Here is a 14,076-nt window from a genome sequence, read left to right as displayed (position 1 = left end):
TGTCAGCCAGGGCTCAGCCAACCCTCTCTCTTTAGACCCCCCCCCCCACCGCTGTGGCTCCAAGGGGTATTTGGGGGGGGGGTGTTAATAAACTGCAAATCCCACTTAGTATTTGCAGCATCTCTGTGAGCATCCCCAGGCTTGCTGTGGATGTGGGAAAGCTGCTCAGTGCTGGCTTTTCCTTGACAGCCTGGGCTGCAGAGCCACTGAGACCGTCACATCCCTGCATGTGCTGGCTAATATCCTATGAAATCCAGCAGAACATCCTACCTTGCTCTGCCCTGGGTTGGCAGAGATTACTCTAGCCCATCAAACTAATCTCCATCCAATCCTGGTGGATACAGGGGAATAGTGTTCTTCAGGAGCACCTTCAGCAAATGGACCTTTTAAAAAGAACCCAAAAAATCAAACTAAAACAAAAGAAAGAATAAACACCCCCAAAAAACCCATACCCCACACTTTTTTACAGTGAAAATCAAGTATCTTTAATCAGTGTGGACTTCCAGGTGAGTTTATGTGTGTGGGTCCCGCCATGCAGGAAGTGCTCCTCTGCAGCTCTCTGAATGCTGGGAGATGTTTGTAAGAATCTAAATGGGATTGGAAAGTGCTCTTTGGTATTTGCAGGATGTGATGCGTAGGAACTGGGTCTCAGGACTGGAAACAGGGAGGATAAACTGAGCCCCCAGGTTTGCATTGAGGAAGGGTGGTATCTGTGAGCCTCCAGCCCTCAACTAGAGGTGGTCAAGAATGTGATGGGAATTGTTGGGGTCTTTTACTTGAAAGTGTTAATTCCAGAGGGGTATTTATGAGGAACAGGGTTGGTCTTGTTGGGGTTTGGTGGGGAGGATGGGGAGTTATTTCAAACTGCTTAAACAATTGTTCATTGGTGGTGGGAAACCGCATCTCCTTGGGAGGCTGAAGCCCATGTGTTGTAATTCAGTAAGCACAACATCAAATAGCTCTGCTTGGCTCACTGACATTGCTTATTCCTCACTTGCCATGAAAAGAAGGCATTTGTTATTTGTTTCAATGCTATGGGCCCAGCTCACTGCAGAAGGGAGCTGCTCCCATGTGGATGCTGCAGTTGGGGTCCAGCAGCAAAGCTCCTGGTCTGGAGATGGAGGATGCAGGTTCAGCTTGGTCAGAGAAGCCAGGTTAGGAGGTGTCCTTTGCCCTGCTCACCCTGTGAGGATCCCAGCTTGGCTCAGGGCTGCACCATGACCCATCCCCTGAGGGAAAGCCAAAATAGCCCTTTGTGTTTGGGGACAAACCTGTTGCAATGGTAAAGCAAAGGATCTATCAAGACTTGGGAAGGGAAGGATACTTTTAGGAAGATGTTAAACAGTTGACTTAGGAAGTGGGGGTTGCTCTTAGGGTGGTGTTAAATAGCTGATGCATTACTGCCTGTAGCAGGGCTTTGGGTATGGTGCAGAGCACAGGCTCGAAGTACAGCTGACCCCATGCCAGCCTGCAGGATGGTCCACGCAGCTCCATCAGAAGCCCTGCATCCCACCCCAACCTGCACACTAACAAGCTGCACATAGAATCACAGAATAGTTAGGGTTGGAAAGGACCTTAAGATCATCAAGTTCCAACCCCCCTGCCATGGGCAGGGACACCCCGCTCTAAACCATATCACCCAAGGCCTCATCCAGCCTGGCCTTGAACACTGCCAGGGATGGAGCATTCACAACCTCCCTGGACAACCCATTCCAGTGCCTCAGCACCCTCACAGTAAAGAACTTCTTCCTTATATCCAATCTAAACTGCCCCTGGTTAAGTTTGAACCCGTTACCCCTTGTCCTATCACTACAGTCCCTAATGAAGAGTCCCTCCCCAGCATCCCTATAGGCCCCCTTCAGATACTGGAAACCGCCTGATTCATTTCCCTTGCTGTTTTCACACGACGCTTAGAGCCTAACGGGGCAATTGCCTGCTCTGCTGCAGGATTCTGTCAGCTTGAACCAAGGATGGGGAACATGGATTCCTGATGCCCTTGTCCATAAGGCTGGGAGGTCACCCCACATCTCTGATGCGTGGGAAGCCTCTGAACCCGTGCCTGCAGGTGGCAGGTCACGGTAGGTGTCCCCACGCCTTGCAGTGGGATGCCCATACCCAAGGACCCCACTTTTCCTTCCCCAGCACTACGGCCAGGATCAGCCCTTCCCAAGCCAAGCCCCAGCTCCAGTCTTCACTGACATCTAGTGGCAATGGGGACCTTCCAGAGCTCGCAGGGGGCGGCTGCTTGAAGCTAAAGCGAGGGGTGCAGCCTTGCACGCGTGTCCCCATCCCCCGTGGGATGCCTCCCACTGGGGAAAGCCACTCTCGTGCTGCACACTCCAGGCAAGGGACCTTGCAGATGGTGTCCCTGCCGCCAGCTCGGCTCTGCCCATCAGGACATTGAGACGGGAAGGGGGCACATGGCCTTAACCCATGTGCCTGCCCGACTCGTGAGGTTATGAGGGGGAAGCTTCATCTTCCTTTGTGCTAAAGAATATAGGAGAAATACGTTTTCTAATCCAAGGCACACGGCAGCAGTCATTGAATAGCCCAGCGTGAAAAGGCTTTTAAATGCATTGTCTAGGGCAAAAAGACTTGCTTCAGGGCTTCTTAAATATAACAGCAAACCTCCCTGGCTCCGCTTACCTGCTCAGTCACCCTTCTCCCTACTCCTCCTGCAGCCAGGAGCACGGCTGCCCTCCTCAGCAAGGAAGGGTTGTGCAACCTGCTACTGGGGGCATCAGTCACAGGGGCTTCCCATGTATTTCCCATCTAAAGGAATGAAAAGCTTTGGCATGACTGGCCAGCCTGGGTCAGCCTCAATCTGCTCAAATTGAGCTAAAAGCTGTAAAAGGGGTAAAGAAAAGTAGTAGCAGGAAAGGCAGCTCTGGGGTGCTGAAAATAATAAGGATTTGGAGCTTTTAGAATGAGTACATAGGAGGCCATGAAGATGCTCCGAAGGGATAGGAGGGTTCTGTGGCTGTTGTGGCTTATGCCAGCGTATTTTTGCCTCTGCTCTGGAGCCAGGCTGAGAGAGCTGGGCTGGGGCAGCCTGGAGAAGAGAAGGCTCCTGAAGGGGAGACCTTAGAGCAGCTCCAGTGCCTAAAGGGGCTGCAGGAAACCTGGAGAGGGGGTTTGGGACAAGGGATGGAGGGACAGGCCAAGGGGAATGGCTTGAACCTGCCTGCAGGGGTTCGAACTGGATGAGCTTTAAGGTCCCTTTCAACACAAACCAGGCTGGGATTCTATGATGATGTTGAGGTTAGGGGCTGAGATGTGCCCAGTTCCACAGCAGTGGATTTCTCCCAGTAGAGGTGGATGACGCCACCTGAACTTACAACCCCACCAAGGACAAGGGATGATGCTGCTCTGGGACGCACAAACCCAGTCTGTTGAACTGGTGCAGTCACCCAGTGCAACCCATCCCCAACAATGCCTGTGGGTGAATGAGCTCTTAGGGCTGGAGCTGACCCTTGGACTCACATTACCTCCTCCACCAAATAAGCCCCCAAACCTCGTTGACTTTGGTGCAGTGCAAGCACAATTCTATAGCTTTGTTTAACCTGCAGTGTTCTGAACTTCCCTCTACAGGTGCCACAGAGCCCAGCTCAGCCCCCACACTGCTCAGAATTGCTTATACAGGCACACATTATTTGATAGGAATCTGCCTGGGTTTTTTCTTTCCATGAACATCCTTATCTGTGCTCTGGGTGTTTGTGTGCACTCAGGAAAGCGGCTCCTTCCCATTCAGCTGCCAGTGATTTGGTGAATTCATTGCCCTAGCAGGACTATCAGATCACAGCGCTCCAGCCACCCCTTTTCTGAGCAACAAGCACAGGGGTTAGCAGCTCAGAAGCCCCGTTCTCAGCTCCGTGGCAGGAGGAGCAGAGTGAAGGGAGCCTGACCCCACTGCTAAGGGAAAGGTGAAACTCCTAAGGAGCTGGGACCCCTCTTCATGCCCACGCACCTGATCTACAATGATACCAGATCTAATTTACTGATTTTCAAGTAAATTAAGTCCTGGGCAGACCTGGAGCCAAGTGGCTCTGCTACAGAATTCCTGCACTAAGAAGCAGCAGCTTGCCAAGGAGGTGGGAGCCAAGAGCAGCTGGCAGCCGTGTATTCCCATTGCTCAGTGCCGTCAGAGCCCAGCATTGCAAGGCCTGAGGTGTTCCAGGCTTGAAGCTAAATGCTTTTTTAATGGGATAACATAGCCGTGATGGTTATTTGGGGCTCATGTTCTGCATGCAGGATGGGATTCTTCCTTAGTTCTCTTTCTTTTCTAATTCACCACTGGGAAGAAGCCAATAAAAGCCTGTAATCTCCATCCAGCAGGCACAGAGGAGATAAGCTTCAGGTGCCTCCCAGCCCTCATGGAGGAGTTTTGTTCTGCCACCTTATCTCCACCTCCAGGTCACATCATCAGGGCTTAGCGCAGGCCCTGCGGGGAGCACAGGGTGCTGCTGTCCCCATCCTGCCTTGGGCAGGGTGCAAGGGGAGGCTCAGTCCCCAGCAGTGTGTTTCCTGGTGATAACCCCTCTCCCAACCGCTGCGGCTCAGCTGAGACACGCAGATGCTGCTGGCAACACCAGGAGTGCCTGGACCATAAGCTCGCTGGCACAAGCATCCCTGGAAGGATTTGGTGTGCATGAAGCAAACAGTTTTTCCCCATTTCTTCAGGTACTGTAGCTATCAGCGCTAATTATTGTGTTTTAAGCCATCCATAACTGATCTGTCTTCAAAGCTTCAATGTCTTGCTCTAATTCTTCCATACTTTTATTCCCTTTATTTTCTCCCTTTGAACTCCTGCAAGGGAGCCTCTGGGACTCCACAGCTCTTGCCTTCTGTTTGCTTTTAATCAGCTTGCTTTTCTTCCTCAAAACAAAGACAAATAATACTGCAACGGCTTCTCCTTGCAAATTTCTCTACATAGAGAAGAAGAAAGGGGCAAAGCGTGACTTGTTAAAGGCTGAATTTCCTGATGATTTTCCTCCCTTTTTTTGCTGCAAGATAAATGACACGCTCTAATTTAGCTAAGAAAGTGAACGGCACCCATGCAATTCAGCTGCCTGGGGAATCACGGACAGTGAGTATGGTGAAAATAAGGTGATGGGGTGTCACATCCTATCCAATAGCGCAGGATCACTGGGCTGGGGACCCTGGTTCTTAGAATCATAGAATCCCAGACTGGTTTGGAAGGGATCTTTAAGCTGCTCCAGCTCCAACCCCTGCCACAGGCAGGGACCCCTTCCACTGGAGCAGCTTGCTCCAAGCCCCTGTGTCCAACCTGGCCTTGAACACTGCCAGGGATGGGGCAGCCACAGCTTCTCTGGGCACCCTGTGCCAGCGCCTCAGCACCCTCACAGGGAAGAGCTTCTGCCTAAGAGCTCAGCTCAGTCTCCCCTCGGGCAGGTTCAAGCCATTCCCCTTGGCCTGTCCCTACAACCCTTGTCCCAAGCCCCTCTCCAGGTTTCCTGCAGCCCCTTTAGGCACTGGAGCTGCTCTAAGGTCTCCCCTTCAGGAGCCTTCTCTTGTCCAGGCTGCCCCAGCCCAGCTCTCTCAGCCTGGCTCTAGAGCAGAGCTGCTCCAGCCCTCACAGCATCTTTGTGACCTCTGGACTTGCTCAAGCAGGTTCACATCCCTCTTGCTTTAGGGGCCCTGGAACTGAGCTCAGATGGTGGAGGCAGCATGATGGGTGTCTGGCAGTGGCAGTGCCTGCAGGCAGGGCTCAGAACCCTGGTACAACCTGGGTGCTTGTCCAAGCTGGCCAGGACATGACCCACAGCAGAGGGGTGTCTACAGGGCCCCTTCGCTCTCCTTCTTCCAGAGAAGCCAAGCAGAAAATTTGGGTCATTTTTCTGCTTTTCTCATGTTTTCTCCCTGCTGGAGCTGCTTTATCCCTGCAGCTTGCAGGGCTACATCCAAGAGGGACACGTTTTGCCTTTGTAGTACACGAGATTGCTGTAAATTATTACCTTCTTTGCATCAATCAGAACCCGACGCAGCCCATAAAGCGTCCTGACCCTGTTATTGTGCTTGAACGTGGCACCAGGCTGCTGGCAGAGAGCTGGCCTCGACCCAAAGGAAGGGGGTGCCAATCAAAGGACACACTTCTCTCCAATGTGACCCCCCTTCCTTGTTCCTAAAATCACCCACTGCCTCTATGAGCCCATGGAGCCTCAGAGGGAAGAGCTCTGCCCTTGCTGTCACTCATGTTTCTGGATAGTCACCACTTGCTCCAGCTCTGTGGGTACTGTGGCCACCCCTGCACTGTGAGCGAGCGGGCAAAGCATCCCACAGTATGTGTCTGCAAGGCTTGCAGGTAATAATAACCATCATGTTGTTGTTCTTGTTTAACCCTGAGCATCGAGGATCAAAATCAGCAGTCTCAAGGCAAGACTGCAGCAGGTTCAATAGATTATCCATAAGTGATGTGTGTGGGAAGCAAAGGAGATCCCCTGAGAGCCGCAAAACCTGGACTTTTAATTTAAAACTATCCTTCACTGCCTCGAGCATCTTTCCTGCGAGTCCATTTTTTACTTCCCCCTGTGCAGCAGCAATCAGGAGGTAACAAGGGAGAAGGGGAAAGGGATTGTGTCGCAGCTCGATCTGGCTGATTTCAGTGCTGTAAATTATAGACATGGACGGTACAAAGGAGTGCTGGGATATTAATTCCTGTTGCTGAAAATCACAGACCCTCCGCTTTAATTTACTGCTAAATAATAGATGACTTTGTGAGATACTCGGCAAAGATAGAGATGCCTCTGTAAATCAAACAGTTCATAAGCACTTATGGATTAGTCTATCTTGTATGTGTACTTAAGTGGTTTATATTGCTCTCACAAAGCAGAAATAAGGATGCACTGAACTGATGTTATCTGGCAAAATAAAAGATGAACCCTGTGAATCAATTGGTTTCCTGCAAATCCTCATCTGCATTTGTAGAATTGCTCTTTGAGAAGTGGGGCTTTAGGGATTCTGAAGCTTGTAGAGACGAGCCCAATATGTGCCCCACAGGGGGCAAGGGTGCAGTCAGTGGGGCCATCACAGAGAGCAGCAGGTAGGTGTATACAGGTTTATACATATATAGGTTTATTATATAGGTTTAACACGGGGTTTAGCCACAGCATAGGAGGAGGAGAAATGGAATGCGTGGAAAGACCAGAGAAGAGACCAGGGTTTGGAGACACCTCTCCTCTTCTTCCATCTACAGAACCCTCCCTGAGTGAATCTGGCACTTCAGGAGAAACTGTGCAAGCCGAAGTGAGACAAGGGCAGCCCCAGGAACCCAGATCTGCAGCATGGATCTGCCACAGAGAGCCAGAGCCCTGGCTGGTTTTGCCCTGGTTTCCCTTTTGGCATGCAGAAGAGCCCCCTGCCTCCCCAGGCTGCCATGCAGGTCTGTCTCCTGTCTCAGCAGGGGTTTTTCTCTCCTCCCTGGGTCCATTTGTGCTGGGCAGCAGTGGCAGAGCTGCTAATTGCATCTGTAGGAAAAGCAGGAGCTCTCAGGCAGCCGTAAGTAAGATGGATGTTGGGCTCTCTGAGCACAGCCCTGGGGATCCGGGAAAGCAATATCCCGGGAATGCTAAGCTCCAGCTATTTGCAAAGGCAAGTTAAGAGTCAAAATGATGTAATTAGAGTCTGAAGTGAAAATAGGATATGGATGTGGCCAATTTATACTGCATGCTTGTTATGCAAATTGGCCAAACTCCATAGGAATGCAACAGAAGGAGACTGCAAAGGACACCAACTCATAAGAGGTGGCTGTGTTGGAAGCGTGGCATGCAACAGCTCATAGGGACAGTGAGAGGCAGCTAGGGGTAGGGGGGTATGTGAGTGGTGGCAGTGCCTGGCTGCGGACAGGGGACAGCCCCCAGAGCTGTCCTTGTCACACAGGTTTCATGGGAGGATCAGATGAATAACTGCTGGCATTGAGTGCAGGTCTGCAGATATGCACACAGCCAAGAAACATCACCCATGGGATCCAGCTGTGTGGTGGAAGGAGTTAGCATCCTGCACCATCTTCTGACATGGACACTGCTCCCCTTGAGGATGTGCTGGGAGGGCAGTCTGGGGAGGACCCACCCCACTCTGGGGTTTGTTTCAGGTCTATGAAGAGGTCTGAGGGTGCTGTTCTGCAGGCAATTCATGCAGGCAATACTGAGCCACCAGGCAGCAGAGAGGAGCTTGGGGCTGAGCATGGTTATTCTGTGCCTGAGGAGTTACTCAAGCTTCATGATGTAATGCTTGGCAGCTCAGTGCTGTCTGCTGGAGGATAAATAATACCTGGTCCAGCTAATAGCAGGGAAGCACACGACACTGGATCTGGCAGCAATTGTGCCACAATGAGTTATCGCTCCAAAAAGCCCCTGGCATGGGGGAGGCAGCAGTGTGGATGTGCCATTATCAGCAGCGTGCTTGCCACCGCTTTCACTGGGTTGCCTGCTCTCACATTTATCGGCTGTGGAGGGCACCAGCGCTGCTGGCTCCATCTGAATTGTGCACGTAAGTGCCCTGCTGGCAGGTTGATGGGAGAGGAACCTCCAGCTGGGGATAGTGACAAGGGCATGAGACACATCTTTCCCCAGCACAGCTGGATTTAGTCCAGGACGTTTCTCTACAAGCAGGTGGGTTTGAGTAGCAATTCAGTAGATACATGAACCTCATCAACCTTCTCTGCAGCAGGAGCTTGGGAACAGGGGAGATGCTGATGGGAGTAATTCTACAAACAAGTGAGTACTGTGGAGTAGGAAATGCTCACTTTGCTTTCCATGCTAAGCCAGACATCCCCAAGCTTTCAGCTCAGAAGCTCTGCAGGCCCATGGTGGGATGCGCATGAATGCTTTGAGTCCCATGGGCTCAGATGTCCAGGTGACATCAACCACCATGACCAGCCCTGGCACTCTCCATCCCAGGGGGATACTTGCATTTTGATCCCTGCTGGCCACATTTTCCAGGTGTGGAATGAGCCAGGACACCTTTATGTTTCAAGCTCTCTGGTAAGTGTTTTTACCCATTTAACTCAATGCCAGGACATGTACGAGATCAGCTTTCTGGCACAACTGCCCACCAGTGCCCAGCAGAGCTGGGTACCATCCTCAGCGTTTCTGACCCTGCCACCAGGAGATCATGGGAGAGGCCAAAATGGACTTTACTTCCAGGAACTGGTGCACTGAAGTGTCTGTCCCCATTGCAGAACTGTGGCAGCAAACCCTCAGCTGTGCACGCTGTCCCCATGTGTGCTGACCTGATAGATGAGCTGCAGACTCTCAAGCTGATGGCACTTCCCACCCTCTGCTCCCAAACAGGCACAAAGCCCCAACTCCTTGCTCTCAGGGGCCCATGCTGCATGGAGCCAACATCCACACATGGATATTCTGCAGCCGTGGTAGCCAATGGCCCCATCAACACAAACCACAGCACTGCAGTCTGCTGTGTTCCGACTCCGAACACAGGAGGATCCAATCCCGGCAGGACCAGGCTCCCAAAGGCTGAGCTATTTTGCTTTGCTAATGCTGTTGAAAGCCAGGGCAGCTTTGATTTGCCCAGAGCTGCTCGGTTGTAACATGGCACCGCAGGGAAGGGCTGTACAGAAAACCACATCTGACAGTGAAAGCATTTTGCTGGAGCGCAGCATGAGAAAAACAAATTACTATGGCATAAACTAGCAAATCCATCATCGGTGAGCAGAGGAGGAGAGAATTGGTTTAAGGCTCCACGTACAAGACTGTGACAGTAATCATCTAACGGCCTTTTAAATGTCAAGGGGGATGAGCACGGTTTAACAGCAACAGAAACACTGCCAAGCTGGGCAACGTGTAACAAAGCAGACGGATGGATGGATCTACCTATTATGTGCTCCCTGGAGAAAAGAAGAGGGAGCTAATTCAGGTTGATGCTCGATCCAGTGTGTAAATCTCACAGAGGTAATGTTTTATCAGAAAGGAAAAAGAGAATTAGTTTGTTTTCAGAGCTGTCCCTGCCATCAGCCAGATGGCACAGGTTCAGCTGCACAAATGAGATACCCACACTTAGGGCTGGCTGCAGCCCTGGCAGCATTACACCCAGAACAATGAAAGGACAGGGCTCTGTGGTAGCACATGGGTTGGTGCTGGGCAGCTATGCAGGCTTGTGGCTCCTCTCAGCACTGCTGCAATGAAGAGGAGAGACCACAGAAGGGATGTGAGGGGAAGGGGCCCCAGCAGAGCTTCGCAGCAGGTTGCACCATTTGCCACATCAGTCATGGAATGGTTTCGCTTTCAGGCTCTGCATGTGTGTGCCCTGACGTGCTGCATTGGAGGGAAGAGGGTGTCCAGAGCAGAGTGCCTGGCTGCTTCCCCAGCCTCTCTGCCAGGCTAGTGCTAAACAAACTTGTGAGGGTCTCAAGCTCCTCTCACTCCGTTGGAAAAGCCCATTCCTTTGTGAGGGTGCCCAAGGTCCAGCTGGCTGATCCTTAGCCTTGCAAGGAGCGCCACGTGGACACTGCACACAAGGTTCCAGGGTCCATCCTCAGGCTCTTCCACCTTGGATCTCTCCATACCATGTTCTAGTACACAAAGGGTGGCTACAAAGAAGATGGAGACTCCCTTTTTACAAGGAGTTCCATGGAAAAGCGGAGGGGTGATGGGGACAAGTTACTCCTGGGGAGATTCTCACTGGAACAAGAGGGAAGTTTTTCACACTGAGAACAAGCAGCCACTGGAATAATCTCCCCAGGGAAGCAGTGGGCTCCCCAGTGTTGGACATTTTTAAGATCTGCCTGGACAGTGCTGGGACACCCAGTCTAGGCCATGCTTTGCCTGGAAAAGTTAGACCAGCTGGTCCTCAAGGTCCCTTCCAACCTGGAATTCTGTGATACTATGATTCTGACACCAATAAAGGAAAAAAAAAAACCCAAACAACCCCAAAACTACTGAGCATTACCAAATCCAACATTAAACCATCAACCCATGAAAACCTTGACTATGCTGGGAGATGGGAATATCCCTCCATTTGTGACTGCTGGTCAAGGGGCAGAAGGAAAGGGCTTTGTACCCATAGAGCGCGGAAGCAGGTTTTGCAAAGCCAGCTCCTCGGCGATGTGGGTATTATGTTTTCATTCATCCCTTCGCATCACAGTTCTGTGTCTAAAATGGGGATCATGACCTCTGATTCCACAGGGGCTGCAAAGACGTTCGCTGGCATTTGTAGAACGCTCTGCCTGCGTATGTAGAAACAGCAGGAGAAAAATCACAAGCAAGCAAACAGTTCAGTATTCAGAGCAGGCTCTGAGCCGTGCACAGGCAGCACGGCACCGGCTGGTGGGAGATCAGAGCATTGAATTACCTGCTCAGCCACCGGGGCTGCTCTGCCCTCACACAGCTGGGCCAGGCTGCTGGGATGAGGAGCTGTCATTCGAACCCCTCACTTGGATGTGCCAGCACCAATAGGCCACACTGAGGTTTTATGGCTGACCTGAGAGCCAGGGTTCTTGCTAGCAGCTTTACCAGCTGCTCTCCCCATCCAGGTTTACATCTATGATTCAGATCTTTATGTATATTTCATAAACGGTCTTCTAAAACGTGTTATTGCAGGAATAAAACTAAGGGCTTATTCATTCTGAATGAGCCACCAGGGAGGAAGCCATTGCATGCGGGTTTAAAGTGGTTTTCTTCTGTTTGGTTATTTATACCAAAATGTCTTGGAGGGAAATTTGTGATTAAATTCACCAGTGAGATACTTTCATTCATGCTGGAAAGCCCTTCCCACTTCACCAGGAGCAGAGCTGTTGGAGCCACTGAAAGCAAAGCACAGTTCAAAACAACAAGGCTTGAAAAGCCCTTTAAGCTCATTCGGTTCAACCACTCCCCAGCCCTGCCAAGGCCACCCCTAACCCGTGGCACTGAGGCCTCGTCTCCACGCTGTGTGAACACTTGCAGGGCCGGTGCCTGCAGCCCTGCCCTGGGCAGCCTGTTCCAATGCCTGAGCACCCTCTGGGGCAGGAATTGTTCCTCAGCTCCATCTAAACCTGCCCTGGTGCAGCTTGAGGCCGGTTCCTCTTGTCCCATCCCTTGTTCCTTGGGAGCAGAGCCCAGCCCCTCCTGGCTCCATCCTCCTGTCAGGCAGTTGGAGGGAGCCATCAGGTCCCCCCTGAGCCTTCTCCACACTGAACCCCCCAGGTCCCTCAGCCCTTCCCCATCACCCCTGTGCTCCAGGCCCTGCACCAGCTCCATTCCCTTCTCTGGCCCCGCTCCAGCCCCTCAATGTCTCTCTTGGAGTGAGGGGCTCAGAGCTGAACACAGGATTCGAGGTGCGGCCTCATCAGTGCCCAGCACAATCCCTGCCCTGGCCCTGCTGCCGCACTGGTGCTGCCTGAGCCCAACCTGGCTCATGTTGAAAACCACCATCAGCACAGCAGACCTCAGGACTGAATTGTGTTGGTGCCGCTTCAGCTTGGGCCAAGAGCCGTCCCCGACACCCCCGTGTGCGGAGGTTTCACCCTTTTGGGGGATACAAAACGAACCCCGCGGGTGCTCCCCGAGCTCAGGGGCCTCCTGTGCCCCACTCCCCGGCTCTGGGCCCTCACCCCGCTCCCCGCTGTGCGGACCCGGCGCGGCCTGGGCAGCGCTGCGGGAGCCGGCGGGGTGCACGGCCCCCATCTGACCCGCAGTGAAACCCCGGGGCGGCTCGGGCCCTGCCGTTGCCATAGAGATGGCTCCTGACGCCGCTGGCCCTTTAAGGCAGTGTCGGGAGAACCGGGGGAGGCCGGAAGTGGTTGTGAGGCGCTCTGGGTTGCTCTGTGGCTCGGTGGAGTTCCGGCCTTTCTGTTTCCGGTTGCGAGCGGCCTCATGGCGGGCGGTGGCGGCGGAGACGGGCCTTGGGCCGGGATGTATGGGGCGCAGCGGGGGCTGGGGGACGTGGGGGGAATCGGGGGTGTGGGGAGGGCTGGGGGGGAGGCCCTGAGGTGCGGTGCTGGAGTCGCAGTTGGGGGGCAGGGGGGGAAAGGAGAGCTGGGAGGCTGGGGAAGGGCACAGGCCGGGTTGTGGTCCCCCTACGGGAGGTGCTGAGCCCGTATGGAGGTGCAGGGCTGGAGGGGGGATGCAGGGAAGGGGGGCAGTGTGTCTCATGGGGGCTCAAACCGGCGCTGTTCTATGTGTGATTCTCCGCAGGATTTCCTCAGCCTCCGAGATCCCAGAGCTCCGAGTGCTTCCATCCCTGAGGTGAGGGAGAACCCCGGGGTGGTGGTGGGGAGGGGAGAAAGGAGGGGTGCGCCAGGGCTGGGGGAGGGCTGCTGGGCAGTGGGGCCAGCAGGGCCCTCCTCATACCAGCCAGCCCAGCCCTGTGCCCGAGATCAGCTCCCAGGCAGGCTCCCTGCGGGGTCCCTCCTGTGCAGTAACAGGTGTGAGCATCCATGCAGTGTTTTGATGGTCATGTATGATACTGCAAACAACAGATCCCTTAACAGTCAGGTGGTTTCATGCATACTAAATCTTCTCTTGAAAATCACCTAGAACAATGAAACTGATACTGTGCTTCCTTCCCAGGCGAGTTTCACAGGTGTGAAAAGCAGAACTTAGGCATTTTGCTCATACGTTTTCCACCTGATTTATCATTAGGTGTTATTTTAGTTCCAAAACTTTGTGTGTCCCCCCCTGCAATGTAGGGACTGTTACTGTGGTTTCTTTACTCAAGCAAATTGTATGGCGTTGTTGGAAGTTGTATTCTGCTCTTTTGTGCATCTGTGGTTTTCTTTACTGTTTGGTTTCTCTTGTAGAGCAGGGCTCACAGCTCAGAAGCACATAGGAAGGGGAGTGGGGGAGACGTGTGCTGTGACCCTGGCTCCTGGCAAAAATGCTTTGCCGAACAAAAACCCAATCCCCAAAAGCATTTTTCCTGCTTGTTGGTGGTGTTTGGGTGATTTGGCTCACAGTGAGGTCACCCCAGATGATTGCTTCTGTACAACTGAGGAGCTGACAGACAGTGGGAGGAGGAAGGTGCTTCTTAACCCAGCTTTGCCATCAGACTTGTGTGTGGCTGCAGCTGATGTGTCAGTGATCTCAGAGCTCTCTTGGTGCGGTTTGAGATAAAATGAATTAA

At 52.7% G+C, this 14,076-nt stretch overlaps 1 non-coding gene across 1 annotated transcript; it reads left to right on the top strand.

The window, feature by feature from the left end:
- Nucleotides 1-13,251: 13,251 nt before the first annotated feature.
- On the top strand, nt 13,252-13,431 carry LOC133225263 (small Cajal body-specific RNA 16). The gene has a single exon (XR_009729084.1). It is a non-coding gene; the product is annotated as a small Cajal body-specific RNA 16 (non-coding RNA).
- Nucleotides 13,432-14,076: the final 645 nt, after the last annotated feature.

Source organism: Neopsephotus bourkii, unplaced genomic scaffold (genome assembly GCF_033783945.1).
Source record: "Neopsephotus bourkii isolate Nb327-2 ecotype Australia unplaced genomic scaffold, CSIRO-AGI_Nbou_v1 NB_1749, whole genome shotgun sequence".
NCBI classification, from domain to species: domain Eukaryota; kingdom Metazoa; phylum Chordata; class Aves; order Psittaciformes; family Psittacidae; genus Neopsephotus; species Neopsephotus bourkii.
The sequence above is the reverse complement of the archived record's forward strand: the minus strand, read 5'-3'. Positions and strand labels throughout refer to the sequence as shown.